Source organism: Panthera pardus, unplaced genomic scaffold, assembly GCF_024362965.1.
Source record: "Panthera pardus isolate Hobbes unplaced genomic scaffold, ASM2436296v1 HiC_scaffold_17, whole genome shotgun sequence".
NCBI classification, from domain to species: Eukaryota; Metazoa; Chordata; class Mammalia; order Carnivora; family Felidae; genus Panthera; species Panthera pardus.
The window spans coordinates 137,838,181-137,848,063 of NW_026526732.1; the positions used below are offsets into that span (position 1 = coordinate 137,838,181).

General features: G+C 43.3%; 1 non-coding gene across 1 annotated transcript; it reads left to right on the forward strand.

The window, feature by feature from the left end:
- Positions 1–9,507: 9,507 nt before the first annotated feature.
- On the forward strand, positions 9,508–9,612 carry LOC128777865 (U6 spliceosomal RNA). Its single transcript, XR_008423182.1, has one exon. It is a non-coding gene; the product is annotated as a U6 spliceosomal RNA (small nuclear RNA).
- Positions 9,613–9,883: the final 271 nt, after the last annotated feature.

Below are 9,883 nucleotides of genomic sequence, written 5' to 3' on the forward strand. Positions count from 1 at the left end.
CTGAGCAAGTTACTTAACCTCTCTCAGTTTCTTCATTCGTAAAATGGGAATAATAATAGCAATTTATCTCATTGGGTTGGAAGGATTAACTAAGTTACTACATATAAAGCATGTTCCCTGGTACATTGTAAGCGCCCAATTTTTCATGTTTATTTATTTTTTTAATTAAAAAAATTTTTTTAACATGTATTCCTTTTTTGAGACACAGAGAGACAGTGTGAGTGGGAGAAGGACAGAGAGAGAGGGAGACACAGAATCTGAAGCAGGCTCTAGGCTCTGAGCTGTCAGCACAGAGCCCGATGTGGGGCTCAAACCCACAAGCTGTGATATCACAATCTGAGCTGAAGGTCGGATGCTCAACCGACTGAGCCACCCAGGCGCCCCAGGAAAGCAATTATTATTAATATAAATAAGTTAGATTCCACAGGCTCTGAGTGAGGGTGGGAAAGACCCTCCCTTGAACTGAGTTTTTGAGCTTTATGGCAGGACTTGTCACTGCTCAGGGGACCATTTTCCTCACTCCCACACTCTGGGCTGTGTCCCAGACAGTTAAAGCTGCTAGAAGCCAGAGAAATGGCGTGTCAATGGAGACAGGAATCAATTTGAATTTTGATATGTTTTATCTCACTCGCATCCTGATGCATTTTTAATAGCATCTCAAAGACAACGGAGTAAGCTGATAGCAAATGAAAATTGCATTAATGTTAGGATTCCTAATTCTGTGTTTAGCTTTCCATTCTCCAGACATCCTTACAGACAGAGGCTCCATTTCCAGAAGGGATAATGGAAGTCTGTGTTCTAATCTATTCAATACTTTTTGCGGAAGGGCTTCTCATCAGAAGTCTCTACACCAAAGCCAGAGTGACTCTCTCTCCATTCCTAAAAGCTCAAACGACAAGAAGGGAGCCACAGGGAAATAAGATACCCTTGACAAGTGGGCAGATTTGATTCCCAGGAACCATAAACATCACATAATGTCTGCTTCTGTAGTGTGTGCATTGAAAGACACTATTTTGCATTCCCCGAACTCCATGAAGGCCGGGGCCTGCCCAAATATCTTTGTGAAAGGAGAAGGATGTGATGACAAACATACCTGTAGAATAAACAAACAAAATTAAAAAAAAAAAAGCGAAATAAAATCAGTGTCAAAATAACAGCAGAGCCACATGCATGACATTCGTTAAGACACAGAGTCCGTCTGTCGCGGTGTAGTGCCAGCCTTTGTGACTGAAATTATGATTAGTCGGGAAATACCAAAGTCTTAAAGTCTTCCATTTTCATGCATTCCAAGGAACTGGAGAGCACTGTCTCATGTCATTCTACATTCTCTCTTTTTACACTTTATTTAATTTATTCACGTACATAGTTTGCAAAATCGAAAACTATAAAAGGTGGGGTGCCTGGATGGCCCAGTCACTTAAGTGACCGACTTCAGCCCGGGCCATGATCTCATGGCCTTGGGAGTTCGAGCCCCGCATCAGCTCTCTGCTGTTAGAGCAGAGACCACTTCAGATCCTCTGTCTCCCTCTCTCTCTGCCCCTCCCCCACTAGCGTGTGTGTGTGTGTGTGTGTGTGTGTGTGTGTGTGTGTGTGTGCGCGCGCGCGCGCGCACGCGCGCGCGCACACGCTCTCTGTCTCAAAAATAAATAAACAAAACAAAACTATAAAAAGGCGTACAAGGAAAGACTCGCTCCCACTGCTTCCCCATCCAGCCAGGTCCTACCTCCACTCCATCCCAACAGAAGCCACTCTTACGTCCTGTGTATCCCTTCCAGAACTGTACAAGCAAATATGTGTGTATTTTCTCTCCATCCCTTTGTGCACGGTAAGAGCATACACTCACTCGGTTCTTTCCACTCTCGGAGATATTTTCACAGCATTACAGAAAGCACTTCTATACCATTTTTTTTATAATTTTTTTTTAACGTTTATTTATTTTTGAGACAGAGAGACAGAGCATGAACGGGGGAGGGGCAGAGAGAGAGGGAGACACAGAATGGGAAGCAGGCTCCAGGCTCTGAGCCATCAGCCCAGAGCCCGATACGGGGCTCAAACTCAGGGACCGCGAGATCGTGACCTGAGCTGAAGTCAGACGCTTAACCGACTGAGCCACCCAGGCGCCCCTATACCATTTTTTTTAAAGTAAATTTTAACCCCAACATAAGGCTTGAGCTCACAACCCCAGGATCAAGAGCCAGCCACATGCTCTACCAACTGAGCTAGCCAGGAGCCTCCAGAATTTCTGTCTTCCAGGTTCTCTCAAGGAAATAAAACACACTACACAGCACCCCTGGCCTTGGTCAACACTGATAAGAGAATAGATTCTTTTTTTTTTTTTTAATTAACTCATATTTATTTATTTATTTATTTATTTATTTATTTATTTATGAGAGAGAGCACTAGCAGAGAAGAGGGGCAGAGGGAGAGAGGGAGAGAATCTTAAGCAGGCTCTGTGCTCAGCACAGACCCCGACGCAGGGCCGTGGGATCATAACCTGAGCTGAAATCAAGAGCGGGACGTTCCTTTTTGGGGAAGACACGGTCACAGCTACAACGGAGCTTTGGAGGCCCTGCTTCTGCTCCTGACTCACCGCTGTTTGCTCTCACCGAGGAACAAGTTGATCAGGAAGCCGCACCTGCAGTCATGGGTTTTAAGGACCCCGGGAAGATAGCCATGGGACCAGGGGTGGCGATTCACTGAATTAAAATTACTCTAACCACCCTCAACATAAAATCTTTGGAGAAGGTATATGCGGACTTGATCAGAGACGTATGGGCAAGTCAAACCCACAGCTGAGCAACAAAGCGGGGCTCATCAACATGCTCTCTGTGTATTGTTAACATGAAAACCACAAACCCAAAATGGTGTCGCTTAGGTTAAGGCCCGAAGTCAGTAAACCAAGACTTAACTACTTTAACTGCAATTTCAACCCCCCAGAAATGTGACCTTTAAACAATCAACACAGGAATTTCTGGGGCAGCAGTAGGAAATTCACTGAGAGACCCCTTCTCTTCCCTTTAGAAGGGCAACCTTGACTAAAACAATGGATTCTTCCTTTATTCTGCTCCCTGTCTACCTTTAAAAACATTTCCTTTTCTGTAGTCCTTTGGAGCTCCCCTCTACTTGCTAGATGAATCAATTCATGAATCAATTAATCAAGCCGATTAGATCTTTAGAATTTACTCAGTTGAATTTTTGTTATTCAACAACATCTTGGGGCACCTGTGTGGCTCAGTCAGTTGATCGTCCAATTCGGCTCAGGTCATGATCTCACAGTTCATGAGTTCGAGCCTCAGGCTTTACACTGATAGCTGGGAGCCTGCTTAGGATTCTCTGTCTCCCTCTCTCTCTCTCTCTGCCCCTCCCTACTCATTCTGTCTTTCAAAAATGACTAAACATGGGGTGCCTGAGTGGCTCAGTCGGTTAAGCGTCCAACTTCAGCTCAGGTCATGATCTCATGGTTCACGAGTTCAAACCCCACGTGGGGCTTTTTGCTGACATCTTGGAGCCTGGGGCCTGTTTCAGATTCTGTCTCTCTCTCTCTCTCTCTCTCTCTCTGCCCCCTCCCCCACTCACACTATCTCTCTCTCTCTCTCTTTCTCTCTCTCAAAGATAAACAACCAAAAAAAAAAGAATAAACGTTAAAAAAAAAATCTTGCCCCTTCTTCCAGCCTGTAATGCCCCCAATTTCGAATCCAAATGACCACCAAGGAGCCGATACCGATGCAAATGCACGAGGGTTTATTTGCAAGCTCGAGCTTGGGCCCAAGTATACCTGACACAGCGGAGCAGGGACTTGGACCCCTAGGTTAAGAGGCGTAGCAGTTTTATAGGGGCCAGTGGCCAATGAGATGGTAACACACACAGAAAGTTGCATAGTCATGTCAGTCCACATGTAGGTGGCCAATTGAATTACAATTTACCCTATAGTAACTGTTTGAACTAGCCTATCACTCCAGTCAGAATTGGCGCGCAAGTTTGGCAGGCAAAAGGCAGGGTTTACATTCTATGGCGGTTAGGGGTTCCGTATTCCTATATGAGCCAGTTTCCAATAAGGGTGTGCTCAGCGGCTTGACTAGGGTGGGGGTTATACATGAGATGGTGGGTGTAGCACAAAATGGAGTTAGTCTTGCTCTGCTTGTCCAGGGGGTAGGGGATTTTTGTTAAATTCCTTGGGTCCCACAAGCCCTTCACAGTACCCGAGTATCTCAGGCCCACGACTGAAAGGTAGCTTCCCACACAACACAACCTCATCATTCACAACCACACTTAAATGAAGCTACTCAATCTTCAGCTGTTTTACAATACACATGCTCTTCTGAAGTTAGAAAAAATTTAATAAATACTACTTTTTACTAATCAGTAAGTTATGATGCCCTATTAACACATGGCCTACACGCTTTGCGTCTGTTTCTATGCTGTCTAAAACAAAGATCTCTAAATTCATCCTATTTCTGATGCATTTCACAATATGTTACAAACATCAGAAGACTTTACCCCTAAACAGTTCAGCCTGCATATCATCAACTAGACTCAACATTGGTGTAGTGTGGTTGTGTGTGTGTGTGTGTGTGTGTGTGTGTGTTTTATTTATTTTTTTTTTAATTTTTTTTAACGTTTATTTTATTTTTGGGACAGAAAGAGACAGAGCATGAACGGGGGAGGGGCAGAGAGAGAGGGAGACACAGAATCAGAAGCAGGCTCCAGGCTCTGAGCCATCAGCCCAGAGCCTGACGCGGGGCTCGAACTCACAGACCGCGAGATCGTGACCTGAGCTGAAGTAGGACGCTTAACCGACTGAGCCACCCAGGCACCCTGTGTGTGTGTGTGTTTTAATTATACACAGTGAAATGTTTTGACACGAGTCTTGACAAACACCTATGATACCTCCTTGGTTAGCCAAGATCGTGATGTACAATTTTCTATCTGCCAGCCAGGTAAAGTCTGCTTTGTTAGGGGCTGCAGCTGAGATGGCAAGAGAAAATCCCATCAGACTCAACATTAGTGACAAGTGGATACTTGATTTTGCTCAAACCAAAGATGCGTTGTAGGAATAGAATACACAGGAAAATGCCACTTTCCAAAGCATCAAAAATGGTTCCATGTACCAGCTGGGACCAGGGCAGATGAGAGGCATGAAAAACTCACAGTATTAAAATCCAAACAGAATTCGTAGAGACCATGAACTCTGAAAAGGGTCTGAATTAAATAGTCTGGGTACTCTACTGGCTATCTATCTCTATGATCACCTTTTCTTCTTTCTTAGCACCTCCAGTCCCTCAACCATGGGTTACTTCCTGACTCTTGCTACAGGTGGCATGCAAAGGTGTGGTTAGGAAGTCATGGATGGGGCGCCTGGGTGACTCAGTTAGCTAAGTATCTGACTTCGGCCTAGGTCATGATCTCAACGTTCCCAAGTTCCGGCCCCGTGTCAGGCTCTGTGCTGACAGTTCAGGCCTGGAGGCTGCTCCAGATTCTGTGTCTCCCTCTGTGTCTCCACTGCTTCCCCATTCACACTCTGTCTCTCTTTCTCAAAAAATAAATAAACTCTTAAAAAAAAGGAGGAGGAGGAGGAGAAGAAGAAGTCATGGAAAATACCCATGGGATAATTGGCTTAAGATGCCACACCTAATCCATCGGGTCACGTGAGGAAAAAATCTGTTAACAGAAGAAATGTAGTGTCCGGAAGGGAGAAGACCAAGGGTCAAAAAAACGTAAGTGTGGGTCTCCAGCCCTGTCCAGGGGAGAGTGTGCTAACTCCAGCCGAGGCAAACATTTCAGTTGGATTTGCAGCCCTGCATCTAACCACCCTGAGTAACATCGGCCACTAAGCCGATGTCCCACTAATTCCCCTTGCCATGTTGCTCTGCCCTTTAAGGAGGCTTCTGAAGATATTTGTTGCTCAAGCCCACGGGAGAGAAAATGCAATGACCATCTGCCCCAAGCGTCTGATCCGCTTGGCAGTTCCAGGTCTCACGCTCCTGGTTTGTTAGTAATCTAGCAGTGGGCTAGCAGGATCTGGGCACACATGAGACCCTCAGATGTTTTAATCTCTGGATTTGCAAATCTGAGAGCCAAACTCTGAGCCCTGGTACTATCATGCCATTTGGAAATCTTGCACAAGTGGCCGGCTGCGTTTCACGAGCTCACATTGCTATCTTGGCTCTCTCTCCCTTTAAATGCCAAAGACAACAGGAAAACCGGTAAGCGATATATGTAATCTCTTTACCTAAGGAAATTCAAAGGTGGATTGTAATCACCCTCCTTCTTTCCCACTCTCCATACCTGGTCCCCCTTTTCTTTAATTTTTAATTTTTGTTGAAATCCAAGTTAGTTAATATACAGTGTAATAATGGTCTCAGGAGTAGAATTAGTGATTCATGGCTTACATATGACACCCAGGGCTCATCCCAACAAGTGCCCTCCTGAAGGCCCATCACCCATTTAGCCCATCCCCCCACCCAATGCTGATCCAGCAACCTTCAGTTTGTTTTCCGTATTTAAGGTTTTCTTATGGTTTGCCTTCCTGTTTTTACCTTATTTTTCCTTCCCTTCCCCTATGTCCATCTGTTTTGTTCCTTAAATTCCACATAGGAGTGAAATCATATATATGTCTTTCTCTGATGGACTTCTATGTTTAGCATAATACATTCTAGTTCCATCCACATTGTTGCAAATGGTAAGATTTCATTCTTTTTGATTGCCAAGTACTATTCCATTGTATATATACACCATATCTTCTTTATCCATTCATCAGTCAATGGACATTTGACTCTTTCCATAATTTGGCTATTGTTGATAGTGCTGCTATAAACATTAGGGTGCATGTGCCCCTTCAAATCAGCATTTTTCTATCCTTTGGATAAAAACCTGGTAGTGCAATTGCTGGGTCATAAGCTAGTTCTAGTTTTAATTTTTTGAAGAACCTCCATACTTTTCTCCAGAATGGCTGCACCAGTTTGCATTCCCACCAACAATGAAACAGGGTTCCTCTTTCTCCACATCCTCGCCAACATCTCTTGTTTCCTGAGTTGTTAATTTTAGTCATTCTGACAGGTATGAGGTGGTGTCTCCCTGTGGTTTTGATTTGTATTTCCCTGATGATGAGTGATGTTGAGATCTTTTCAGGTATCTGTTAGCCATCTGGGTGTCTTCTTTGGAAAAATGTTCATGTCTTTTGCCCATTTCTTCACTGGATTATTTGTTTTATGAGTGTTGAGTCTGGTAAGTTCTTTATAGATTTTGGATGCTAACCCTTTATCCAATATGTCATTTGTAAATGTCTTCTCCCATTCTGTCGGTTGCCTTTTAATTTTGCTGATTGTTTCCTTTGCCGTGCAGAAGCTTCTTATCTTGATGAGGTCCCAATAGTTCATTTTTGCTTTTGTTTCCCTTGCCTCCAGAGACATGTCTAGTAAGACATTACTGTGGCCAAGATAAAAGAAGTCGTTGCCTGTTTTCTCCTCTAGGATTTTGATGGTTTTCTGTCTGACATTTAGGTCTTTCATCCATTTGGGTTTATATTTGCATATGGTGTAAGAAAGTGGTCCAGGTTCATTCTTCTGCATGTCGCTGTCCAGTTTTCCCAACACAATTTGCTGAAGAGACTGTCTTTATTCCATTGGATATCCTTTCCTGCTTTGTCGAAGATTAGTTGGCCATACCTTTGTGGGTCATTTCTGGGTTCTCTGTTCTGTTCCACTGATCTATGTGTCTGTTTTCGTGACAGTACCATACTGTCTTATTATTTGCAACTTTGCAACACAGCTTGAAGTCTGGCATTGTGATGCCTCCACGTTTGGTTTTCTCCTTCTACATTACTTTGGCTATTCAGGGCCTTTTCTGGTTCCATACAAATTTTAGAATTGTTTGTTCTAGCTCTGTGAAGAATGCTGGTGTTGTTTTGACGGGGATTGAATTGAACGTATAAATGGCTTTGGGTAGTATAGACCTTTTAAAAATATTTTTTCTTCCAATCTATGAGCATGGGATATTTTTCCATTTCTTTGTGTCTTCTTCAATTTCTTTCATAAGCGTTCTATAGTTTTCAGCGTACAGATATTTTACCTCTTTGGTTAGGTTTATTCCTAGGTATTCTATTTCTGTATGTTGATTTTACATCCTGCGACTTTGCTGAATTCATGTATCAGTCCTAGCAGTTTTTGGTGGAGTCTTTCAGGTTTTCCACCTCAAGTATGATGCCATCTGCGAAGAGTGAAAGTTTGACTTCTTCCTTGACGATTTAGATGCCTTTTATTTCTTTTTGTTATCTGATTGCTGAGGCTAATGGTGGTAAGAGTGGACATCCTTGTCGTATTCCTGACCATAGGGGGAAGCTCTCAGTTTTTCCGCATTGAGAATGATAATAGCTGTGGGTCTTTCATATATGGCTTCTATGATCTTCAGGTATGTTCTTTCTATCGCTATTTTCTTAAGGGTTTTTATCAAGAAAGGATGCTGTATTTTGTCAAATGCTTTTCTGCATCTATTAAGAGGGTCATGTGGTTCTTATCCTTTCTTTTATTAATGTGATGTATCATGTTGATCGATTTGCAGATATTGGACCACCCCTGCAGCCCAGGAATGAGTCCCACTTGATCATGGTGAATAATTCTTTTAATGTATTGTTGGATTTGATTTGCGAGTATCTTGTTGAGAATTTTTGCATCCATGTTAATCAGGGAAAATCATACCTCGTCCCTCTGACCCTTTTACTCTTTCCTGTCCCACCCCAGCACAAATGTGCCTCCAGCGTCCTAATTCCAAGCCAGTTAGTCCTCCGCAGTTTCCCTGAGGCCTCTAAATTGTTGGAGGGGTCCCCTCAGCCTTTCAGGTCCCCATCCGCTAAAGGACTCTCACTCCTTCCCAGCAAACCTTGCACAATACAAATAAAAATTTCCCCCCAAAAAAAGATGGTGAAAATTTCAAATACAAAGAACAATTGAACGAATTATACAGTAAGCACTCATATACTCACCACTTAGATTCTACAATTGTTGACATTTGTCTGTATTTGCCCTATCCCCTTATCACACATCTATCCCATCCATCAATGAATCCATTCTATTTTTGGTGCAATTCAGAGTAAGTTGGAAATAGCAGGACACTCCATTCCTCGACACTCTGGCGTGCTTATCATCAACTACACTCTATTTGTTTAGGTCTTTTAAAAAGCACTTTCCAGGGGCACCTGGGTGGCTCAGTCGGTTAAGCGTCCGACTTCAGCTCAGGTCACGATCTCAAGGTCCGTGAGTTCGAGCCCTGCGTCGAGCCCTGCGTCGGGCCCTGGGCCAATGGCTCAGGGCCTGGAGCCTGCTTCCGATTCTGTGTCTCCCTCTCTCTCTGCCTCTCCCCCGTTCATGCTCTGTCTCTCTCTGTCTCAAAAATAAATAAACGTTAAAAGAATTTTTTAAAAAAAAAGCACATTCCACCCTCTTTACTCTTGTTATCAAAAATAGTTCAACTTTGCTTGCATGCTCAGTGTTGTGTTTTTTAATCATACACTGTGTGCTCACTTTCAGTAGCATATGTACTAAAACTAAAACGATACAGAGAATAGCATGGCCTCTGCACAAGGATCACATGCAAATTTGAGAAGTGTTCCATAGATTTTTTTTTTATTATTATTATTACATACTGGGGCACCTGAGTGGCTCAGTCAGTTAAGTGTCCAACTTCGGCTCAGGTCATGATCTCACAGTTCACGAATCCAAGCCCCACATTGGGCTCTGTGCTGACAGCTCAGAGCCTGGAGCCTGCTTCAGATTCTGTGCCTCCCTCTCTCTCTCTCTCTCTGCCCCTCTCCTGCTCCCACTCTGTCTCTCAAAAAATAAATAAGTGTTAAAAAAATGTTTTTAAATAAAAATAAAAAATAAATGTTTAA